The sequence below is a fragment of the Anser brachyrhynchus genome (genome assembly GCF_964034855.1).
Source record: "Anser brachyrhynchus genome assembly, chromosome: 2".
In the NCBI taxonomy this organism is placed as follows: domain Eukaryota; kingdom Metazoa; phylum Chordata; class Aves; order Anseriformes; family Anatidae; genus Anser; species Anser brachyrhynchus.
In genome coordinates, this window is record NC_137695.1 from 151,227,970 (window position 1) to 151,253,461 (window position 25,492).

A 25,492-nucleotide genomic window follows, 5' to 3' on the forward strand; every position below is an offset into this window, starting at 1 on the left:
GGCCGGGAGGTACACAGGGGCTTTCCAGCCACACAGGCCATTATTAGTAAGTCGGTTCGTGCATGTGCCTCTTGGTTCAAGCTCTGAACTGCCTACGGGCTCTAAAAACTGCTGCTCAGCCTCGTAAATAATACACTTGCACAAAGTTTCCGAGAAGCGTAATAACTTCCCTAAATATATGTGTGTTTTACATCTCTAGATGCTCAGACGTGTGTGTGTGCTGAGAGTTTGCTGAGCCTGGTAGAGGATGCGTGCCCTTGCTCTTGTTTGGGAAGCTCAAGCAAGAGATGGATAAGGAGGTTGCTGGGAGAGTTTTGCTTCTCTCCCTCTGCTTGGGAAGGTAGATTTTGGGGTGTGTTTCTGTGGTTTTGGTGGGTAGGTAGAAAGGGTGATTTGAGCGATGTGAATGACTTGTGTGGTAACTTCCAGATCCTGACTACTGTGCAGCTAGATCAGAGTCTGAATCTCCCATGGCACCCAGAGTCCAAATAGGTTTTTAAATTGCACAGGTCATTTTACCAAAGATAATTAAGTTCCTGAGTGACTCAATAATGCCTACAAATGTTACTGCAAATGGCTCATGAAGCACTCGCAGTCTCTAACTTCTGCCGGTGGTGAACGCACTATTAGGAGCAAATTAGCTGTCCGTGCAGCATCTTCTTTCTTGGAGTCTCAGGGTGTTTTACTGCGATCTGCTCGTACAGCTATGCCGAATGGACCATGCCGACTTGTACGCTCTGATAACCCTCCTTGGTGAAAAGAATCTCCGTGGAGTGCTGTAAGATGTCTCTGCTCCTATTTCCAACCCACCCTGCTGCCCAAGGCTGCTACCCTCAGAGGCAGGGGCATTTGCACCTTATTCATCATTTTGTATTAGCACAAAGCCATCTTCAGCTGCTGGGAGAGCTAGAGCATGAGGAGGGGATGCTGAAACGTGGCACGTCTACTCTGCCTCCCCTTGCTGCAGGGATGGGGGATTAACCTCTGGAAACACGGTGGGTGAGGACAGTGACATCTCAGTATGCTGGATGCACGGCACTGCGCCAGGTACTGGACTAAAATCCTGGATTAAGGAGAGGCTGGTGGTGGGTTCAGGCTGCCATCAGCTCACTGCTCTGGAGAGCTTCTGGGGGTCCCTCATCAACATTTTCAGCGGGGTTAAGGAGCAATTGATCGGGTGATTGATGAGATGGATTGCACCCTCAGCTTTTCTGGCTGCATTGGCACGCTCTTCCCCAGCTGCAAAAGGAGCCTATGCTGACTTGTTCAGATGCAGATCACAATTTTGCAGCCACCTTTGTTTAATCAGATGTGGCGTGCCTGTAGCCAGCTAGCTTAGGCTAGATACAGAGGCTTTGGATGGCTGTAGGATAGGTGGGGTGGGTCCTACACCTGCTACAGCAATGATCATGCCACGGGCTGTGGAGGGCTGTCTGGGGGTGTTTTTATAGCAAATTTTGTGAGGCTCCCTGGCAGCACAACTTTATTTCCATCAATTTCTGGAGAAAAAGGTCATCAGATCAAGCCCAGCTTTGGGAAGGGAAATCTCTTATGGGTTAGCAGCAGTTTGGCAGTGGCTGTGTCACCTGCAGCCTGTGCACCCGCTGCAGCTGTAGTATTTGGAGGTGATGGGGAGGCAAAGGAGGGCATGCACAAGGATTGTGGGGAGGCTTCCAAGGATGGATGTTGCTTGGGGGAGGCAGGAGATAAGTACCATCCTCTTTTCCTGAGACTGCATTAGTTTTGTGGTAAAGGTTGCTTTGGGTCTTGGCTCAAGGTTTCCATGGCTGGTGGGTAAGGCTTCCATGGCTGGTGGCCCTCTAGGTTGAGAAGCAGATCTCAGTATATCTGAATTGTGTCTGCTCACTTCTGCTCCCTCTCCTTACAGTCCATCCAATGTTTTGGTGTGCTGCTATCACCGTGGCATAGAAATGTTTGTTGCCTACATCACTCACCATGGAAGGGTCCTTGTGGACTTCAGGATGCTCCTTGCAATGAAGGAGAACATTGAGAGGGTGCTGTGAGGTTTCGTCTTGAGCAAGGTCACGAGCTTCCCTGCTCGTGTGAACAGGAGGGAAGCATAAATGTGTGCAGTGATGGGGGGAAGGACACCATCAGTTCCCCCCTAGCTCAGGGAAAGGGGCAGGGAGCTGCCTGGTTTATTTGGGTGAATATGCCCTTTGGTTTGAGCTGGGTAGGGGTATTTCTGTATTCCTGACCAGGCATTGCCAACCCTGCTCCATGCCAGGAGCACCAGCAAGCACCTGAACACTGAGCTGAGCACGAACAGGGTTCTGCTGCTGGACCCTGGAAAAGGAGGAGAACACCCTTAATTCCTTGTCCAGTTCCCTTTGTTGCAGGGAGGCCACAAACACCTCCTTGCCATCTTCGTGTGTCACAAAACATCCTGAGGGTGCTGATGGGCACTTGTGAGTGTTCCCACTTTGGTGCACAGGGATGGTTTTGCCAACCAGCTCTGGCCGTGTTCCCTTCTGGGTCCCAGAACCCACTGTCCCTTTTTTTTTTTGATGGTCCCTGCTGCAGGTGTCCGGGAGTCAGCTCTGCCATCTGCACGGGTTATGGTGGCAGCAGACTTCCCCTGTGCAAGGGGAATTTTGCTGGGCTGCCGCAGAGGCTGAGCAGTTGCCTGGCCTTGGTATCGCAACAGGTCTATAGATGTATCAGGGGCGAGGAGGAGGGGAAGCACCTGGACACACATCTGCCTCAGACCCTGCTGCACTACTGTCCCGAGCGGGCACCAGCCCGAGGCAGCAAGTTCATGCAGTGCTGGTGTTGTCCTCATGTGCACCTGCCAGCTGAGATTTGGGGTCGGAAATGGCAGGGACGGGGCTGCTTCCGAATGGCCCTCGGTCTGCTCCCTCCTGCCTCTGAGCACTGCAGCGGTGCTCTCCTGGAGAGCAGGGAAATGACAAATCAATCAATACCCTAGGGTTTCCTGCTGGGGTTCACAAGCTGTTGTGGTGGGGCTTCAGAAAAGCCATCTGTGGGCAAAGATGGGTGTGCCAAGTCAGCCTGGTCACCAAGCCGTGATCACCAGATTTCTCCCCTCTCTTGCACAGCCTCATATATATTTTTTTGCTTTTGGAGCTGCAGCTTGAAAACGCTCGAGCTAAACCCCATGTTGTAACGGCTGCTCATCTGAAAGCGTGGAGCCAGCTCTCAGCAGCTGTTAATAGCAGAACTGAAGTGGGGAATGAAAAGTGAGACGGTGATTAAGACCGATTTCCTGTCGCAGCCTCGCATGGCTCCCGCTGGCTGCAGAGACGTTGGTGGCGTCGACAGCAGTGGTGTGAAACGGTCCTCGCTGCTCTCCTTGGGCTGGCTGAATTGCTGGTGGGCTGTCCTGCTCTGTGCAGATACTTGGGTCCCTGGGGGCACTGGTGAGCATGCTGTGCCACGCTCGGGGACTGAGGAGCAGTCCCAGATCCAAAGGCTGGAAGGGAGGAGAGGCCACGTGGGGCTGGCAGCAGGCATGGTGAAGCCCATGGCAGCCCTAGGACAGGCTGGTGTTTGGTGTTTGTTGTATATCCAGAAGAGAAGAAATAGTGCACAGGATTTGGGGAGTTTGGGCTTTTGGATGTTCTTCCATCTTCAGCTAGGACTGGGAAAAGGGATGGGAGAGAAATTGCTGCTGAAGGGATGGTGGAACTCCCTAGCTGATGCGTGCTTTGTTTATCTGTCCTACAGCTTGGCACCTTGTGCATGTAGTTGGTAGAAAAGAGCAAAAGCATCAGAATTAGTTTATCTTTTTTGGCTTGCTGGCACCAGAGGTTCATGGAGAAAACAGCTGGGTGCAGAGGAGATGCTGAGCTGATGGCTGTTCCTCTGAGAACGTTTTTCGGCAGTGCAAGAGGCAGCTTCATGTTTCTTTCCTCACCCTGAAAGTGCAAATCACTGCCCTGCTGTGTGTGCTGAAATGACTCCTGGGTCTGTTCTGCAGAGGTCTGAACCTCGTGTTTCATAAATCCAGATCACAGCAGCATAAACGGTGTCCTTTCTGACAGCTAAGGGAGCAACGACACGCAACTTGGAGACGGGACTTCCCTACGCTACCTCGTCCCTCGGAGAAAGCCTATTGCAAAACCCTCTGCGTGTCTGCAGAGGCCAGAAGCCCGTCTGCCTTTGCTGTGCACTTCACGGTGACCGGCCTGATGTCTCAGCAACAGTGCAGCTGAATGAGCCTGGCGGTGCTGAAGGTGGTGTCAGGTTTGTCCACCTTTTCTGACAACCCTGATGATCTGGCATGAACTTTCATACCCCTCGGCAAACCACCTCCTATTTCTTTCTGAGTTTGAAAGCCACAGCAGCTCCCCATCAACCCCAGTGCTAAAACCACCAGATTCTCTCACTATCCTTTGCCATGCAAAGGACACTTACCGCTTAATTCAGCCGTGCAAGGCACCTGCATGTGAAACTCAGTGCCACGTGGTGCTGGGTCTTTTTGGCCTCTCTCAGCTCTTGGGGTCACCAGTGGCACCTCCAAGGCTGTGTTCAGGTGGCACCCAGCACTGCTGGGACAGGCTGGTGTAGTATGGATGGCACACAAATGCCTGGTCCTATTTGATCAGTGGTTTTTAAGGAAACGTAAATAAAAATGTAAATGATTTTTTCACGGAGTGGGTCATCTAATGGGAAAAGCTCTGGCAGTGGTGTTGTCAAGGAAGACGTGCTGGTTCACAGCAGCCATGGTAATTGCCCTAAATTGGTGCCCTCTACTCCCTTGTCTTCCCTCTGATCCTGATTCCTGTACCGGCGTGCAGCCCGAGGTGTGCATGCAGAAGGATTGGGGGCAGAAGGGAGCGATGGCCCCGAGCCTGGTGCCACGTTGTCATCAGCACGTGAGGTGAGGGCAGCCTGCTCATGGAGAAATGACTTTCTGCCTTCGCCGAGAGAGTCACGTAACATCTGCTGCCATAAGGGAGAGTGATACCCAACACTCTGCCGGCGCCTTTCGTCCCAGAGGAGTTCAAAGTGCTTTTCAGGCTGCTTTCATATTGCTGAGAAAGGGATGAGCAAGAGGTTTTGCATGAACGAAGCGCCCTTCCCTGCCAGCCACCGCTGCTGCTATGGCACAGGGAGCAGGAGCAGTCACTCCCGGTGCTCCTCAGATGCTCCCACCTCTGCTGGCTGGCAGAGTCAGCAGCAACACAGCCCACCAGGCTCTGGGGAGCCTGAAGGGAGAACTGCCCAGGGTCGTCCTGAGGGTTTTAGGAATGGTTTCTGGGGGGTGTTGGGTTACGAGAGAGGAAATAGCGCAGATAGGGAAAGGTAAACAGCTGCTTTTCAGTCAGGGAGGCCAAGGATGTCTTCAAGGTGGTAGCAGAGAACAGGCTGCAGATGTGCAGAGTGCCGTCATCTGGATGTAACGCTCTTCTGTCAGTGCCAGAGAGGTCTTTCACATCAAACTAAGGAAAAATTAACATTTCAAACATAGCCTTGGTCTGGTGGCACCTGGAATACTCTCTAGTCCTGGTTCCCCAGCCCAGGAAGGACAAAGAAAACCTAAAGGATTTGGAAAAGATAACAAATTTGGTACAAGAATCAGAGGATATGACAAGTGTGTTCTTCTGGAACAATCCAAGTGCCTTTCATTAAATTCCCACAGCCATGCATGCGGATGAGCTGGTGGAAGAGGTAGGACCGTCTGTGTTTATGCCCACATAGAATCACAGAATCATTAAGGTTGGAAAAGACCTCCAAGATCATCTGGTCCAACCATCCCCCTACCACCAATGTCACCCACTAAACCATTTCCCTAAGCACCACGTCCAGCCTTTCCTTGAACACCCCCAGGGACGGTGACTCCACCGCCTCCCTGGGCAACCCGTCCCAATGCCTGACTGCTCTTTCTGAGAAGAAATGCCTCCTCATTTCCAACCTGAACCTCCCCTGGCACAACTTGAGCTGGTGTGCAGAGGAACTGCACACGAGAGCAGCCAGAGGAGACCCTGGCCAGGCGAGGCACCCCCAGTGTCTCCCTGGTGCTTTTGCTCCAGGAGGTACTGGAAGCAAAAGGTACTGGAAGATGCTGCTCATATCTCAGAGTGTCCATCACAGTCCAGGGTGAAGCCACAGTGTGAAGGGTGGCCTTTGGTGTGCTGCCTGACACCAGCCGTATCCTTGGCTTGCTCGCTTCTGTCCCATGCTCAGGCGCTTCACAGGACCTGAACTGGGGAATAAAATCCAGCTTAAAAGTAATACATACAGTATGAGCTGGTCCTGCCACCGAGCATGTGTGACCAGGGCTGTCCCCAGGGAACAGCAGTGCTGGACAGGGGGACAAGGTGGGCAGCAAAGGCACCAAGCACGCATTCAGGGTGGTGAGTGTCAGCAGCAGAGCCAAAAGCTCACCGGTGGGTGTGTGGCTCTGTTTGAAAAGCCCGTGAGAAGACAGAGAAGGTAGCTTTGTCCAGGGGAAGGTGGGCAGGAAGGGGGAATAAGCACAGACGCCACATGGGCTTGTCGCATTCCTGTGAGGAAGACAAAGCATCTCCGCGATGACAGGAGAGCAGCAGGGAAACAGCCGAGAGATGAAACCCAGCTCACCCCTTAGCAACCCTCGCTCACCTCCTCTTGTGTGTCTCTGCCACCAAGAACAGCGAACAAAAAACAAAACACGCACAACAACCAACCAACAAAGAAGGGAAAAAAAAGCGGTGAGAAGAGTTTTGAACGGATGCCAAGGTTGATTTAATTAGATGTATTGAATGCGTTAACTTCTGAACGATGTGTCTGCTGCACAGCACAAATTATCGGTTGTGAGCAGTGACGGCAGCGCAGCACCAGCCTGCCAAAAGGCTCAGCAAAGCAGAAAGATTGACCTACTTTCATCAGCTCCACGGGGAGCGCCGATGAGTGCCCTCCTCTCACCGGCGCCGGGCCTCCTTTCCGTCTGCCTGCTCTGGGTGCATCCCTCTGCGAAGAGCAGCACTCGCCTCCTTTGCTGGGAGCTGCCAGGGCGCCCTGCGTCACCCGTGGACTCCAGCACAAACACGGGGCTGGGGAAACGTCTGCATGCCCGTGGGGAGTGAGGGCTCTGGCTTTGTGTGCTGACCGCTGGCTTCTGGCTGATGCTGATTTTCTGCTTCTCCCACCTACTGCACGCTGAAAATACTCGAGTAATCTCTGATAATAGGCCTAAATGCTGCTGCAGCTGATAAGGGTGATAAAATCGCCCATGCACACTGCCATGGCAACCTACGGCAGTTGCTCTGTGCTCTAGATGTCTGTCCTCTGCTCTTTGGGGTGTGCACGGCTGTGTGGTTTTGGCAGGGACTTGCCTTGGAATTACCCATTTCGGCAGGGCGACCGGGTCTGGGAGATTTGGTGCTTCGGAACGGGGTGGACGTGTGGTTACATTGCTCTGCAGCTCCTGGCCATGCCAGGAGTGCTCCCCCTTGCACCTCGCTGCACGCTGTTGGTAGTAGAGATCGCCTCAAGGAAGAATTACCATCACTGGGGAGGGGACCTCTGAAAAATAAATTGGTTGCCAAATGAATTTCATGATGGTTATGAAGAGGGACCCCTGGGTTTCTGCTGCCTGCCCCACCACGGCACACTCTTGTGTGCATTCCTGCCAAGCACGGGGTTCTCCCTGCAGATAACAACCACAGGATCCCTGTGAGACTCAGGCGGTACCTCCCGGTCGGGTGACCTCCGAGCGAGAGAAGTTCAACAGCTGAACCACATCCAGATGTTCTGCCTCTGGCAGCAGCCACGAGCCAAACTCCTTCCGTTTGGTTAGTAGTCATCTCCTTCACTCATAGCATCAGTGCCAAAAAATGCCCAGTGGTATCAGAGCTGTCTGCCAAGTGTAGAAGAGGATCTTCCCTCATGGGTCCCCTGAGCCACCAGTCTGGTGGTCTTCATGTAGGGATTGTTTGTTGAGACCTTTGGAGCTAGAAGAGACCAGGAGAGTTGTTTGTAAGTCCTAGGGTATAAAAGTGCTGCATGAAACTGTGGTCTAGGTTGTGCTGGAGATCTCCCTGTGACCAAACGAGGTGGTGATGTACCAACAGTCTCCTCTAATTTTCACATTATTAGTGTTTAACCGAGGATGGTAATGCCAGTGCTACCACACAGATCCCAGTGGTAGTCACTCAGTGGGGTGGGGAACTTGCTATTTCAGTGGGAAAATGAGGCAAAGCAGCGTTGGGGAACTTTTCTGAAGTCATGCAGAGGAGACAACTGGGACGTTGTTTTCCACCACTGAACCTCTGGCCTTTTCCTCTTCCTGCCCTGAGCATGGTTTCTGCTTCTCCTGACCCCAGCACACGCCTCAGCTGGTACAGAGAAGTGTTGCTCAAGTGGGGAGGTGAAGGAAGAAATGTTATTTCACTGAGCAACATCAGGAAATTATATGGGAAGGAGAAACACATGACAGACAGAAGGAAACCATCTGTCTGCTTCTGCAGAGGACATCTCTTCGTAGTTTTGAGGCTGCTTTCAGGATTCATGATTCAGCTTTCAGGTTGGTTGTTGATAGTTAGGATGTTTTCATTCTGACTTCATGTGTTGACAAGATGGTAAGAGCCCTGAGAGGACTCGTATCTCTCCATCGGGTATGACTAATTGTATTGGGACAGCCGTAGGTGCGATAACAGTTCTGTTTTTCTCTAGAACAGCTCAATTACAGACCGCCTGGTAGCGGAGCCCCAGCAAGTGTTTTTGCAGGAGTTTTGCTGATTGTGCAGCCCAGATAACCTGTGAGTGAGCAAACATGGGAAGCGTTGAATATTCAGCCCAGCGTGAGACACTCAAAAACCAGAAGCAGACTTGTTTTACTGCTTGTCTGAACCCGAGCTTTTAACCATGTGTTGTCGGTGCTTTTCAGGAAACTGCCTCGTCCGAGACACGTCACTGGGCAGTGAAGTGCTCTGGTTCATAGAGAGCCACCAGGAGCTCTGTGAAAGGCCAGGGATCAAGTCTAGACACTGGCAGGATTTGCTTCTGGTGGCTTTGCCTCTCAGTGTTTCAGAGTAGTGTGCTCTGCTTTCCCTGTCTTCTCCTTGGAGACCATAAGTCCACCCATCCAAAATACATACATTTTTTAAACAAGAGCAAACTTTGATTTCTCTTAGTCTTTTGCTCAAAAAAAAATCTCCAAAAATGCCAGCACATGGTAAGCACGTTGTTAAATTCTCTAGATGTCTGCTGCTGTTAGATCCTGTTCCTTTAGGAACCCAGGGGGTTTGATGCAACCTAAGGGCTGCATATAAACCTTTCATAGTTAACTGGTTGCCCCATGCTCCTTGGAGTAACACTTGTATCTGTGCATGAAAGCCATTTTTATGTCCCCTAAGAAGTGTGTTGGCACAGATGTGCAGCTGACCTCAAGATAATCATCTCAGTGGTCAGCATCCGTATGCAGCTAGGGACTTGGTGATTACAACTCTTCCACTTGGCAGAGTTAATATATAGATTAAAAAAAAAAAAAAGCTCTGTTCAAGGGACTACGCAGATTTAGAGCCATGTTGTCTTTGATGGAGATCATTGCTTGCTCCTCAAGAAGGTTTGGAGTCATCTGAAAGCTGCACTGGGAAGTGGGCAGTCCATCGCACATACCAAGGTAGTAGAGATTTTCTCAACCCCTTTTCCCCAAGGTGGGAAGGCAGGTTTTCTTGCCCGCAGCAATGCCCCCCCTCTGATTTAGGAGCACAAGACTGCTCCCATTACAATGCTGCTGCGGGGCTGTAGTTTCTAGTTTGGTGTTTGAAGAATTAGTCAGGAGAAGTCAGAAGCCTGCAAGGTGTTGCCCCAGGAGGTGGTTGGTCAGTGCAGACCTTCTGAGGGTGTTGATTTCCAATGGTAAAGAATCCAAAGGACAATTTCAGTTTTCTCCTCCTCTCCTTGTTACGCTGGCTTTGTTATTTATGCCTAGAGGATGGAAGTCACCTAAAGAGGTTTAGGCTCTGGGCACCTGAGCAGAGGGGCAGAGCTCGGGATGCGAACCTTGTGCAGACCGTGCTGTGGCAGCTGAACACACAAATAGGGATGCTGCACTTCTGGAAGTGTGAGAAAGCTCTGGACACAGTGAGAGAGTGCAGGTCGTTATGGCCTTATGACCATGATATGTCTAGGGTGAGTTTGCCACAGATGAGGCACCCCTTGCAGGGGCTGTAGTATTTTAAAATAAGGATGTGTCAGCTTGCAGTGGTTTAACCTCCTCGGATAGCCACAGCCTACAAAAATCACTCCTTTACCAGAGTAATACTCTCTTGCATTCCTTGAGAGCCTTTGAAAATGTTAGTCAAAATGATAAAAATACAGAGGAGGACCTGACCAATGAACATCATTCAAGCAAGTGGTTTCCAGTCTGAGAAGTACAAAATTTGGTGCCTCGCACCCTTTGTCTGCCAGAGCCCTGACCCTCTGCGTTGCGTAGCTTTCCTCTTTCAGTATATATGATGGCATCTGCTGATGTACCACCATCACGGAGGACAACAGCAGGAGCTGTCAGCATCGAGGGAGAATCCCCTTGCTCCTGCCGGCCGGGCATGGATGCACCGTGGCGGGAAGAGGAGGCGTGCTGGCTGCTAATTACGCTCTAAAAACGATGGCTGTGCAAAGTCCATCCTTGTCTGGACTCCACGGGGCTGCTGTGCACAAGGCCTTCACAGAGTTTCCTTAACAGGCTTCTTTTCACTTTTTCCAGGGACTCGCACTGTGCTTCGTTTCAGAGGGATCCAGTGAATTAGCATAGTGTTGCTGCTGCCTGGGTAATTGCATGCCCAGGGTCTGCTCTGTTCCGACACAGTCTTCCCAGCTTCCCAGACAGAAAGCATCCTTCTCCTTCATCAAACAAGGCTGCTAAGTATTGCCCTGAGACCTTGCTTGAAGGAAGGAGGAATGGGAGGGTGGAAGGAGGAGCGGGAGGCTGTTTTCAAAGGCATGTCTGGCTCCAAGACCTCACCTATCCAGGAGGAGGAGTAGGTAGGGGTTTTAATCTTATTTCTGTACCAAGGTCCTAATTTTGACTTAAGCTGTGGTTTCTCTTACTGATTTATACAGACCTCAATATGGGCGTAGTTGCAGCAATTTAGGCCAGCACAAGTCGCTACGGGGGCTCAATGTGTCAGAAACTGCTTTAAATTAGCTAGCCTGGGTTACACAGGAGTTTCAGCAGAAGTTGAAACTGAGTTATCTGATACCCTTGCCTGTACTAAAAATAAAAATCTATGAACAGATATGTGTAAAAATGCTTACTGGTCTCACTTCCAAATATAAGAAACCCATATGTGGATAAACCCTTAGAGTCCTCTAGGGCCTTGTGAGAATAGACCACATCTCAAAACATACTAGCAAGTGTCTTTTCAAAGTTAGACCAGTTTCTTAATGTGGATGCAGTTTTGCATATTTAAAAGATGTTATTTGGTCATGATTGACTTCTGGTGGGAAGCCGCCATCCGTTAGGCTTTGATCTCCAACAAGAAGTGTGGTTATGTGCAATTAGGGCAGCTTTATCCCCTGACACAGGGGACATGAAGAGGGCAGGGAACATCAAGACACTGGGAGAAAGAGGAAGAAGGTGCATGGCTTTGCCAGTGACCCCCTGGGTGACCTCTGGCAAGCAGACGAACCTCTGCTCTTCCACCTCTTCCTCTCCTGCCCACCCGTCGCTTGTGAAGGTTGCCTCATTGTTTGTATGGATTCTTCTAGGAAGTGAGAGCCGAGCATCTCTGTCTGTACGGTCCCTTTGGTTGTGACACTTCCTGTCTCTTAGCCACGTACGTTATTTTGACTGGAACCAAAGTGTTGCTCCAACACTTTTTACAACACAAGGGCTAGAGGACGGGGGAAGGCCATGCTTGTGGTGTAGCTTGCTCATCCCACACCAGAGCATTCGAGCTTACAGAGCAGAGAGAAGCGTTTTTGAGGGATCTCAATTGTGTGGAACAGAGGTTGCAGCCTTGGGCACTACAGAGAGCCTTTTAACTGTTGGTTCTCTAGGCTGGACTTAGGAAATCCTGTTTGTTCTGTAAATATGTGTGTTTGGGGGAGGGAGGAGCTGTGATGGCCCTCCAGCACTGCTCTTGTGTACCCCGCTAATGGAACTTGAGGTTCCTTGGCCACCACCAAACTGCCCCTTCCAAATAGAGATGGACAGTTTGAGTGTGGGTCATGGTGGAACTGGAGGCAGAAGTGGGTTTATTATGTCCAAAGAGGAACATAGGTTATGGTGCTTAGGATGTGCCTTTTGGGCCTTCAAGAAGGGAACTTGATTGGTCCTGAAGACCTTAGAGTTTAGGTCCAGAGAAAGGGTGAGGAAAAGTCAAAGCAATTGTCATGCCCTTTGATTCAGTCTAGTGTGGCTGGGATGTCTTCGTGATGGGCCTCACATGGACTTGAGATGCTATTGTTTTTCTCAACTGTTTTGCGTGGGTGATATCATAGTATTCGAACACTGAGTGATTCCCATCCTTTCTTCCAAAGTCTCTGCACAGGTGGCATTTCGAAGATGGAGCATAGGACTGTATGATAATTTAGGCTGGAAAGGACCTCAGGAGACCCAACCAGCTCAGAGCAGGGCCAGCTGTGAGATGAGACCAAGTTGCTCGTGACTTCATTCAGTTAAGTGTTGAAGACTTTCAGGGATGGGGAGTCCATAGCCAGCTTCACTCTTTGTTGTCACATGAAAAAGCTTTTCCTGACGTCCAGTCCAAACCTCTTTTATTTAAAATAATGCCCATTGACTCTCATTCTTCTGCCAGACACCACTATGAAGACCCTCACACTGTCTTCTCAGCGACCTCCCCAGAAGCACTGAGAGTTGCTGCTGAATCCCTCAAAGCCATCTCTTCCCCCATCTCAACAAGCCCATCTCCCTTGGCCTCTCCTCTCCGGTCAAGGCCTCCAAACCTTTTCCAGCATGGTTCTTCTCCACTGAACTCACTCTAGTTTGTTGATGTTTCTTCTTGGGAGGGACAAAACTAGATTCAGTATCTAGATGTGGTCTAATGAGTGCCGAGAGCTCTTGCCTTGACTTACTGGCTTTGCTCCTGCAGCCCAGCTCTTTGCTGCAGCTTGTCTCCTAAGGTCCCTGTTGGCCCCAGGTCCCCTCCTAAGGTCCCTGTTGCCCCCTAAGGTCTCATCCCAGCTTTGGAGCAATGGCACGTTGGTTGGCAGAGCTGCTCGGCTGGGATGCTGGGCTGTGCCAAGGTGATCTCTTAAATAGAACCTGTCATTGTACCTGCAAATCTTGAGTATTTTGGAGGGAAGAGGGCCATGGAGGAGCCCTGCTTGACAAGTGTCTTCTCGCTTCTAATACTGTGAGCTGCCCCAGGGACAGGAATCGAACCCTGGCAAAGAAAGCAATGAACTGAGTTCTGCGGAAAAACGCAAAGAGGTGCAGCGTTATAATTACCACTGTCTCACTTATTCATCTGTAAAGCAAGTTTTTACTCGCCTCCGTGCTTTCCGTGGGGCTGCAACTGGTGATGGTCACAGAGTGCTGAGGTCCTGTGCTACAAATGCAAAGCATGATCAAACAAACCTCACTTGCTGTGCTCACTGCTCTGGAGGAAGAGCCATTCCTGGTAGCAATTTATAAAAAAATTGTATGTATTTATGTACATTTACCATGTTAAAACAGAATACACTGCTGTTTCATTTTGTGCTGCCAACAGTTAGTGTGTGAGAGCTTGAAAGGACACTGGCAACCTACATTCTTTAAGATACAGGAGCCCTGGGAAAAGATCCATTTTTTACACTGTACTAATTTAAAAAACTGCTGGGTTTTAGTACAGCATGGTAAAAAAAAAAAATTAGACAAAGAGGAGAAAGGAAAGACAGATCTGTACGATCGTTTTGAAGGTTTTCTGCCTTTCTGTTAGTGCTCTTTTCAAGAAATGAGACTTGACTATATATGGGATAGGAATGAAACCACATATCACAAGCCACTGTTAAGTTCATGAAATGACCACATTGAAAAAGTAGTGAGAAAACGCGTTCTTGCTAGCGCCTTCCTCACCCATAGGAATCCTGGCTGTGGCTTGCAATTGTAGTAGGGTGAAGATTTGCATTTTAAAGTTGGCGGTTTTCCTTTTTACTCTTCCGCTTCCTACCAGCTAATTTGGTGCTGTGTTAATTGTGAATCTGGAATGCAAATACACTCACCTGCTTGTTTTTCTTTCATTTTCAGGTTTTCTAACTATGGAAGCTCTCCTGAGGAGCTGCACCATGCGCTGCTGACCTTGGGATGGAGGGCAGGGTTGGGAGTGAGGAGGAGCTGCAGTGTGCTGTTGGGAGTTGCTTTAGCAAGGAGAGAAGCTTTCTGGCATGTCATAGGGTGCCAAAAGCCATCTCACCTTTCACAGGAAAAATCCTTATCCTTCTTGTGCTTTTTTTTTTCTTCCAAGACAGCTGATATTTCCGGTCAGAGATGCTTTGCATACAAACCAAGGTGGCACCACAAGAAAAAAAAAAAAAAGTCCTGAAAGCAATCGCACAGATAAACTGGGGAATTCCTGCTTATGTTTTTTCATGTTTCCTTTTTTTTTTTTTAAGTTCTGTCCAAGATACTTACTTTTTTGCTATTTCTTACAGCCTTTAATATTTGTCCCACCAGACTTCTCGTCTTCTTGCGTTCTGTATAGCTCCATGTCAATGTATGTGAATAAAAGGCAGAAAGTGCTGGAAACTGGGAGTGACCATCCCCATGTTTCATCTTTGCCCTGCATTTCTTTGTTGCTTTCTGGTGTTCAGGCTAGATCTGAACGTCACTCTACAAATTGTTATGTGCCTGTAGTGATGCTCTGTCCGGGAAGGTGTATGCAGAAACCTTCAGAAAGCTCAGGAAAGGAAAGAGAGATGGAAAACAAGAAGAAGCCAGGAAGAGTTTGGCAAGTAACTTAAACAGGAGTAGGATTTGACCTTCCTGAGACACCTCAAGAGATGCTCAGCACTGCACTAATGCGGTAGCATGAGTTGCTCACCTCCTTGCTCCAGTGCGGTAAAGCCCTGTAGGTATCCCCATAAGTCCAAGGGGCTGCTCAGAGCCCTGCTCGTACCAGGCTCCCACCCTGCTGCCAGTAGCAGTGTGATGCTACAGCAAGTTAAGGGGGGGGAAATAAATAAACAAATAAATATACTCACAGAAGCAATGCAAAAAAAAAAGAAAAGGACAAGTCAGAGTACCAAATAACTGCAGAACTGGAAACTTCTCCAGTCCATGTCCAGAGATATGCAGTGCAGCCCAGGTCTGGTTGAATCACACTGTGGTTGCTCTGGAATTTGTGTGGGTAATGGTGATAATCGTTTTGTGTGGCAGTGGGTTTTGTTGTTTGGTTTTTCTTCCATGTAAAATTAACAGTCAAATTGCGTTGGTAGGGCAGCGAGCCTGGTGTGGCTTTTATCTGCCCAGAACCTGGGGACAAAGGAGGGGAGGAAAATGGCTTGGCCAGTTGGGCGGCCGTGCCTGTAACGGTACGGGAGTTCAAAGCAAAGGACACAGCAGCCAGATAGGCAAACCCGCCTGGGCTTTGGCTGATAAGTCGCATCTCAAAGCGAAAGACAATCCTGAGGGGGCTCTGGAACTGCGGGTGCTGAGCCTTCCTTAGAAAGGATTTTCATAAGGAGCAATATGAACAGAAATGGCTCTTTTGAGGTTTTGCACATTCCAGACATGCCAGGACTGTTCCTGTCAAGGATGGTCAGTCTCTGGAGCTTGGGGTTCTTTTTCTTATTTTTTTTTTCTTGTGCAAAATATTTGTCGCAAGCTAGCAGCTTAAATAGTGAAAAATGAATGAGAGTTACAAAATCATTATAGTATTAGTAGTGGAAACTGTGAGGCTTATACTTACGCCGGTGGTGGAGTTTCACCCTGTCTGTGCTGCTGTTGGGATCACAGCAGTATTTTGCCCGTTATGACTGCTTCAAGACGGATGATTTAAAAGAAGATCTGTAACTGTTGAATACCCAGAACCTCGACAGACAGGGTGTTGTAGGCTTTTTTCTGTGTACAGAAGCAATACCTTTTCAGCTGAACCGTAGTTCAGTATGAATCCCGGTAGTGCCAGTGCAGTTATGTGGGCATGCAGCACCTTTACGCTGTGACAGCAGCCTTCATGTCCACAGATCTGTGAGCAGAGAAATGTTTCAGTTATTTTGGCTTTGGAAAGGCTTCATCAGGTTGGCTTGCACCTGTACTCTTTGACACAAATGGGATTTAAACCGATTTAAGAGTTCCCACACTCAATATGACTGTGCCTTAAAGCATGCCTTAAATACACGCCTTAAATGCAGCACCTCTGCGAGCCGGAGCTGAACTTTTACCTGCTCTGCAGATGGAGCTGACCCCTCCGAAATGGAGCAGAAAACAGTAGGGCTCATCCCGGCAGAGGCTGAGCCATCACCCCAAAGATGACCATCCCAGGAATTTGCTTTGCAGCCCAGGTTTGGCCATAGCACAAACGCAGGCAGAGGGTGAGATGCGGAGGGTGAGAAAGTGTCTCTTTGAAAGTGGTAATGAAAGAGACACTGTTGGAATGAGCTATCTGGCTGGATTTTATTAAACATGAATATGGTTATTTAGTGATGAACGTCTCCTTGCAGGAGCAGATGCCTGAACAGAGAGATGCCTGAACAGAGCAGAAGTGGTGCCTGAACTCCCTTCCCTCCTTCAGACACCCACTGGTGTTACGGGGACTGGGGGCATCTTGAGGCTGTCGCCCAGGCTCTTGTGGGTCTGTGGCTGGTGGAACTTCCATCACCAGGGTAGTCATCAAATGCTGCACTTACAAGACACAAGGAATTACTTGAATTATTAGCTTGGTGCTCAGTGTAAATATTTTCCCCCTGAGAGGGGTCTGGTGTTGCAGCCTTCTTGACATTTTGGGTTTGTTTCCTTAAAAAAAAAAAAAAAAAATTCTTCTTTATCTTATCAGTGCTTCAGTGCTTCCAACCACAAAAATTTGGAAACAAAAAATAGGAAGGTGCAGTTAGCAGTGAGCTGTGTTTTTACTGAGCCTATCTTATGGTAAATGGTTTTGAAGTGGATTTTGCTCTGGCCATTCAAGGTCTCTGCTGTGGAAATTTTCTATCATTGTGAAACTATAGCAAGCTTTACAAGTGGTAGAAAAATACTTTTATAACCAAATAAATGTGTAAATGTGTTTTCCTAGTAAGTCACACAGACAGATAGGTGTATGTTTGGAAAATTTATGTTCCTAACCAAAATATCTTTTCCACTGTGTTACCTAGAGTGGGAAAATGAGTGAACCTTCAGTTGCATCTTAATGTAAATTTTGTCCGTTTAACTGCTGAAAAAGGTTACTTTGAGATGCTCTGTTCTCTTTCCCTCAGCGTGTCCTTACCCAATATTTTGTGCTTCAGAATCCCCATTTTACCTCTTTTCGATGATTTGAGAATTTTGGTAGAGAGGGCAAAACCACCTAAAATTTTGGTGTCGTCAAGAAGGCTATGGCAAGTTACGCAGTGATGAGGAGATGCTGACAACCTGTAGAAGAGCCAGCTTTTTACGGCAGGGAAGTGGTTAGCACCTCATTCGGCATCCTCACATCAAAGCTGGTCAGTAGGCTGGTCGAGATGTTCTGTTTGAACCACAAATTACTGGGCTTCAGGCAGAAATCACTGGATGAAATTCTGTGGTCTTTATTAGGTAGGAGGTCAGACAAAATCATTTTACTGGTTTCTCTATGCTTTTGGAATTTATGAATCATATAGTCAGGGTGGTTTTTATTTTATTTGTTTTATTTTTATTTTATTTTATTTTATTTATTTTATTTTATTTTATTTTATTTTATTTTATTTTATTTTATTTTATTATTTTATTTTATTTTATTTTATTTTATTTTATTTTATTTTATTTTATTTTATTTTATTTTATTTTATTTTATTTTCCATGAAGTTTGCCTTCATGGCATGCAGGCAACAAAACTGATCTGTTCTGTCATCTTTTCATCATCCTATGTTGCTTTTGAATTGTCCTAGAAGAAGGATGGAATCGGGCCTGTTATTTATATTTCAGTATGGGTGGCAAAATTAACTCTGCCTTGATTGTTATGGGCCTCCCATGCCCACGGGAGTAGGTGATGCCTAATGGCAGCCCTGATTTAAGAAACATCTGAGGACCAGCCGATTATGGCAACATAACTAACAACTGTCTCTTCTGTGTTCCCCTTGGGAATTGCGCACCGTGTGATCCTGCAGCGAGGCAAAGAGAGCTCAAAAGGCAGCATATGTGCTCCTGTTAGTGGCCACACGCTCCATCTGCAAGCTGCCAAACCCGGGCCTGCAGGAACCAGCAGGAAAGTAAGAGTCCCTGGACTCCAGTCCTGCACCATACCTTGTTGCAACAGGGAAATTTGGGAAAGCCCAAAGCAATGCACTAACTGGAGTAAAGAAAAAATAATAATGTGGCAGAAACAATTGTTTTGTAGTGAGGCCATGGGATGCATGATGGGTCACTCTGGTGCACCCAAGGCTGCTTTCTTGGCCAGATGACCTCCAGAGGTCCCTTCCAACCTCATCCATTCTGTGATTCTGTCACTTTGCCAAATGACAGAGGATAGCCTGTATCCATACAGCATGAACTCTCCAGGTTTCTGTATCGGGTGACTGCAGCCAGCTGGTTATTAGAAATGGTTTGTCTTTGCTGCTCTACGTTCAGGAAGGTGCTAGTTGTCATGAGCCAAGACAAACAAGAACCACACATTTACAGCAGTTAAATAGATAGTGGTGTAGTCGGAAATGAAAAAATCAGGTTCTTTCTCAAGCCTGAGGCTATCTTGGGAACCCAGTGTCTGAGAAGTTTAATAGGTCGTCATGGATAATTGACTGCATGTGAGCTCTCGATGGAGCAATGTGACAGGAAGGATCTCTGCAAATCTGGAGAGCAAGGAGAAGCAGGGAAGTGATGTCCCTTTGGGGACATGGTTATGGGTGTCTGTGCTTGAAGAGGGATGGGGAAAAGCTAGGAATAATTCCAAGGAGAGCCACAAAATAACTTGGGATTGCAAAACCAGAACTCCCTGATGTGAGACTTAAGGAGCTCGGTTTATTTGGCTAATTGGGAAGACGGCTGGGAAGGGGGTGACTTGACTTCCATGTCTGATGGAAGAAAGCTTTGATCAGCAGTTTGGGGTGCAGAAGGAACCCTTGGAAGTTTTATGCCTTTCCAGATTTTGGAGGAAATCCTGATATCTTTTTAGGGTCATCTGTGTGCATTTTAGCTTCAGTCTAAAGATTGGGCTTATTATGTAGAGGTGAAGAGGAGTGACCTGCAGGATACTAAAGGCAGTGTGGACCATTTGGGTCATTTTGCCTTTACACTCAGAGCCCTGATAATGCCAAGCTCCTTCCTCCATCTATCCTAGAGGTAGGGAAGTTCTCCCACAGTACTAAACTATCAGGTCAAGAGGTTTTGGAGCCATCTCGTCTTAAGGCAGTCATCTCAGATGGGTAAGTTACCCTCTGCTAATGGCCGTTTCCCTCCAGTGACTACAAGGGGAGGCCAGACAGCTGCTTGAGACGTCAACTCCTACACTTTGGATGTCTGAAGTTGAATGAGTTGAATCCACCTCACCGCTGCATCTGCCCGTGTGAGTCAGAAGGCGCTACCAGAACAAAGCACCTCGTGAAGATCTGTCTGTCGCTGTCCAGTTGAGAATAATACAGAAACTTCAATCAGCTCTTACAAGCTGGGCAGTCCCTGGAGGTCCTGTACTGAGCCTGACCCATTTGCTGGGCCTCAGTGGCGCTCCACTTGCCTTGTGGAGACAATAAATAACAGCATTCTAAAAGTAGACAAGCACAGGGGAAGGCAATGAGCAACAGGAGTTATGTTAAGAACAATTTGGGGCATTTTGATCACCATTAAATGCACACCCACCTTCTGCAGCTTCTCTTTTTCTTTTGGCGGCTGTTCAGAGTGACATGTTTAGAGAGATTTGATTTCAGCCTGATGGAGTGGCTTTAAGAGAGGGCAAACACAGCCAAGCTGTCGGGCTGTGACTTTTGCAAGCCTTTTTGAATGGATCAGTTTGACTGAGTTTCTGTGATGAGCCCTGATTCCAAGCTTCCTCCCTGCATCTCAGTCTCTCTATCCACGCTGTGCTGGGAAGCTGCTGGGAGTGGGCATCCTTGTGGTTGGGCTCCAACATCTTTCCTGGCCTGGTGTCAAGGCGCTGCTCCCATCCCAGGCTGTTGCCTGCCTTTCTGGTGATGGAGGGAGGGCTCTTGCCACCAGCAAGCAGCAGCACAACTCTTCTGCGAAATGTCCCCGTTTGCAAATAGCGGAGGTTCCCAATGAAGCCATCCCTACGCCCCTTGAAGGAGATGCGCCCACTTTGCAATGTCTTCAGATTGGGACATCAAAGTTGACGAAGCAACACTGGCTTACGGTGGGTAAGAATCAAGTCCAAAATCTCTGGGCTTTGGGAAGATGATGGCAGTGGATTATTTACAGAAAACCATAGGCAAAAACCCCTTACTGGAGATTTTATTGCGAAGGTGATATTCCAGGGTTTCAGCAAAGAGAGAGCAAACTCTAATCGTTGCTTCTCCCTATGCACAACACACCTTGACTTTCTGTTTTTTTTTTTCTTCTTTTTTTTTTTCTTTTTTTTTCTTTTCTTTTGTCTGATTAACAGAAGCATGATCCTCTTTCACCTATTTGTCATTCATTCACTGATGGGTGGCCAAAGTTTCTTTTTTTTTTTTTTTTCCTCTCTCACTTACAGGGTAACAATGTGATTATAAAACTAACAGTCACAGAGTATATATTCAAACCCTCTGAAAAGCTTGAGTCATTGTGAAAAACATGAAAATGGTGGGGGTTGTGGGAGAATTTTTTTATCCCTTAATTTTGTTATCATTTTTGAACAAATCAGATATATTTCATGGGACTGACAAAGATGGGATTTTCCCCCAGTGCTCATTCACACATGGAGATTTTCAAATTGGTGAACATTTTTGGATAAACCAGTTGATGGCAAATGGAAGGAGAGTGTGAGCAGAACCCAAGAGCTGGGTTTTGTTTTTTGCTGATTTTGGTTTTGTTTCCTTTTATTTAAATTTAAACAAAATGACAAGGGTTTCACTTTGACCCACTTTCAAATCTCATCAGCAAATGAGCAGAGAGTGGGAGCTGTGATCATTTGAACTTCAAAAATGCAGCAGGTCAAGACAGGAGAAACCAGCAGCACTCCTGCTCTGATGGTATGCCCAGGCTTGGGCATTTTGGTGCATCCTACCATTCTTCTGTATTAGCAGTAACAAATTTCCAGCAAGTGGAAGAGGAGGATAAAAAAGGACCCAGTAGAGCTCCTTTCCCCATTTTCCTTGGCTCCCTTTCACACAGATGGCAGTGTGCATCTCACAGTCATCGTGGTTGCATCAAGTGCTTTTTTTTTTTTTTATGCAGGGTACATCCACGTAGATAAGTGGGGATGGGCAGACAGGTGCTTGCTGTGGTCCCTGAGCTCTGGAGCCTCCATTTAGTGCCAAGGCTGAACTAAACAGCCATGCTCAGGGGACTCAAGTTCAACTCCAGTTAGCAGCGTGGTAGCATGGTTGCAAAGCTTCCAGGGAAGAGCAAGGTTACCAACAGCTTTCTTGGCCTGTGGAAAGATGAACCTCTGGCTGCCTGTGATTCATTCAAGATTTTGCTAGGCCACTCTTCTCCACAGCAGCTCTGCCTTTCTGCTGGCAGGGAAGGCATGTCAGCAGCTTTGGACAGGTTTGAGAAAGTCACCCCCACAGCTGCTGTCCTCTTGAAGAAGCAGCAGGAGAGCCATGTTTTATTTACCTAAAGAAATAGATATAACTCTGTTGACCATGATGGACCTGGGTTGATTTATGCCAGCCAAGAAGCTGACCCTGAGTGTGTGTTAGAGGCAGCTGGGCACTGGCTGCCTGATGCATCTTGCTAGAAGACCTTGTTTTCAGCTGCTTGGAGCTTGGGAAGCCTTAACTGTTTGAAGTGAGGTTTTCCAGACGAGGGACCAGAGACTTTCTTGAGCATTTGAATTTTCAACCAGAATATTGTTGCTTTTATATATTTACAGTGTAATTATTTCATTAGTGTTTATGATAAGCTTAGTATTTGACAGGGTCTTCTTATAGAAACAAAGATGAACTCCCCTGCTCTGAGGAGCTCTCCTGCAGTTCGTTCAAATCTCGCACAGGCTGTTTGGTTCATGTTTTGTCCAAGTGTGCTTTAGGAGGGCTTAGTGGCCTTTTGCATCATTGTTAGAACAGTTCGCTTTCTGTTGACTTTGGCATTCACAGTTTTGCTCCTACAGCAGAAGCAGCAGTGCTTTTCCTTCTTTTCTTTTTCTTTTTTCTTTTCTTTTCTTTTTTCTTTTCTTTTCTTTTCTTTTCTTTTCTTTTCTTTTCTTTTCTTTTCTTTTCTTTTCTTTTCTTTTCTTTTCTCTTTTCTTTTCTTTTCTTTTCTTTTCTTTTCTTTTCTTTTCTTTTCTTTTCTTTTCTTTTCTTTTCTTTTCTTTTCTTTTCTTTTCTTTTCTTTTCTTTTCTTTTCTTTTCTTTTCTTTTCTTTTCTTTTCTTTTCTTTTCTTTTCTTTTCTTTTCTTTTCTTTCTTTTCTTTTCTTTTTTCTTTTCTTCTTTTCTTTTTCTTGTTTTCTTTTCTTCTTTTCTTTTTTCCTTTATTTCTTTTCTTTATTATTTTATTTTATTTTATTTTATTTTATTTTATTTTATTTTATTTTATTTTATTTTATTTTATTTTATTTTATTTTATTTTATTTTATTTTATTTTATTTTATTTTCAGGCATGGGGAAAGGTTAACCTGGTGGTGCATCCCCTGAGACCTCCCTCACAAGCACCCATAGCCAGTGCTTAGGACAGCCTCAACTCTGCCCTGTCACCCATGAGAAAGGAAAGGTTTTTTGGCTGTTTGGTAAGTGGGAATGTCCCAGCCTCTGCCTCTTCTCCCCATGAGATCAAGACACTTGGTAGTGTTCTGTCCTTGTTTGCATTTTGATGGTAGGAAAGAGGCCAGCTGAGCAGCCTCAGAAAAGGTCTTGGCTGGCAGACCCAAGAGGCATGGAGGACGCAGGTACCACTGCCCCGGTGCCCAGAGCAATGCTGCTGGCAGTGCCAGCCTGGGGCCAGCATGGCAGCGACACCGCAGGCTGCCTGTCTTCTCCATGCCTGGGACCCTGCAGCCCTGAGGCACTGAGATGCTTCTGAAATGCTGCCTCAGCCAGCTCTGCAACCCAAAGAGTTACGAGCACTTTGCTCTGCTTTGCCTAGAGTTTGTGCCTGACTCCATAACCAAAGCCTCCTCTGCCTCCTCCCAGTGCCAACCACCAGGTGACAGGCAGAGGTACAAAATCCCTGTCCCCAGACGTGTGCAGATAGAGAGGAGGCGCCCAGGGACTGGCCGTGGCACCGCTCCCTGAAGCTGGTGCAGGTGGTACTGCCTCCAGCTGTCCTGCCTGGTTCCTGCTCCCAAAGCAAGGCAACAGAAGGGAGCAGGCACCTGTGGTCAGTCCCTTCCTCCCAGTTGGGCTTTTAGGTTCTGCAGCAGATTGGGACTGGGAATCAAAGGGATAAAACACAGTTTGAGGTCTGTGCAGGGTTGCAGAAACCTGGGGCTGGAAGATGGGAGCGAGGAGGGATGAGAGGCTAAGCCAGTGCAGGTGCTGGGTCAGGGGAGGGTGACACAGCCCCTTACTGCCCACCCAACAGCCGGCAGAGACCTGGGGGAGATTTGCTCCTGCCTTTTGGCACCTCGTCCTGCCCCGGTTGGCAGCCATCACTGGATGCACTGCTTCTTGCCAAACCTATTCCTAGACACCTAATCCCCTGCATCCAACTGGCTCGGTGTCACGGTCTGCCTCCCAGGAGCCTGATATGTCAGTGCCATTACACGTGTGGCTTCTGAGCAGAAAGCCTGTGGCTGAGCAGCTGTTGAAATCCAACTTTGGGTTGGCAGCTTTTCCAGCAGGAAACCCTTCATTGAACTGAAAGCAAACCCACCGCAGCGAATGAGGTAGGAGGGAAGTCCCTCTGTGCCTGTGCCCCCCTTCCAGCTCTTCCTTGCCTCCCTCACCCTTCCCAAAGGCACCTGCTCCCAAGGAAGAGACACTGAAATAGTGCTCAGTGCCGTGTTACTTCTGATACCATGCAGTGAAGAAAAGGAGGTATTAAACATGCACGGGACAGTTTCAGATAAGGTTCAAGGCAGGTCATGCAAATTTGCAAACTGCCCCTACACAGCTCCATGGCTGGCTCTGATCTGTGAGAGCCTGTCAGGTGTAGCAGAAGGTTTCTGTGCCGCCCCTCACTTCTCCCTCCTTCAAAGCAGGAACGAGCTGCCCTGGAACAAGCTGACCTTTGGTGTAATTCTCTTTTTTTCCCTGAGTCAGGGGCACTCGAGTGAAAACCAAGAAAAGCTACAGCAATCTTAGCTTTTCGTCAGCTCTCCTTGCAGCTGTGACAAGGCTGTTGTTCTCCTCCTGGCATAAGAGAGAAATCAATGTTACCGTGGGAGCAAGCTCCCAAACAGGTGGCAATCACGCACACATTAACCTGGACTGGAGCAGGAGGTACAACGTCCCCCTCGGACCCACTGATGGGAGAGGAGATCTCATCGTGCTTTGTTTGTGCTCAGAGCGCGGCTGTCCGGAGGATGGTGCCCAAATAGATAAAGCTGTGGGCACAGATGTCTGCTTTGATTATTCCTTGCCTTTTGCTACAAACCATATGGCAGTGCGGGCAGCACAGATAGCTGGCAATCAAAATTCCTGGGCTCCCTCCCCGACTTTGCCATTTGCTTATTTAATTTTCAAAGCGGTTTTCATGCATCAGCTAAATTCGCCACCTTGAACCCCCCCCACAAATACTTCTAGAACAAGAGCTCTCCCTCGTTACTGGAGGTGCTTTCAAAAATGTATTAACCACATCTTGCTCTGCTATCACAAAATTAGATGCACTTAATGCTTGTAAACGACTTTGGAACCAACAGATAAAAGGCACTACAGACATGTTGCTAATCAGTTTGATTAAGTAAAGCACCTAAAGTTTGCTACGGCTGTGGGAGAATTGCAGGTTGATCCATCTATAACCCGGAGGAGTAAGATGAATTAGGTACGATAAGGATTGTTTGGTTTCTGGTCTGTCAACCAGTGAATGAAATGACTCCGTGTTTATATGCCAGGTCACAGAGAAAAGTTTCTTGTGATTGGAAATGATTAGGCACACTGGTGATTAATGTTTCCAGTGCTCTTTGATCCAGAGCTGCCAGTTGGAATGAGCCTGGCTGCACAGAGACATCCCGACTGCCTTGTAGCAAAAGTGCATGGGGTAGAAAATTGAATGAAAAGAGGAGGGTGGGGATGGGAAGGCTCTGCCATGAGATATGCTGCTTTTCCGTCGGGGACTCCAGGGTTGCATTCTCTGAACCATCGTCTTATTCCTGGAAGTCAAGGCAGTTTGTAACTTGCTTTGTGCTTGTCAGGTTTATTCATTTTAAAGAAAATGTTCAG

General features: G+C 47.8%; 1 long non-coding RNA gene across 1 annotated transcript in view; it reads right to left on the minus strand.

Annotated features, from left to right (window-relative positions):
- The window catches only part of LOC308189092, a 105,404-nt gene extending 99,553 nt beyond the window's left edge, over positions 1-5,851 (minus strand). The window contains exon 1 of the long non-coding RNA XR_013946008.1: positions 5,765-5,851. This is a non-coding gene — a long non-coding RNA (uncharacterized lncRNA). The remainder of the gene's footprint in view (positions 1-5,764) is intronic.
- Positions 5,852-25,492: the final 19,641 nt, after the last annotated feature.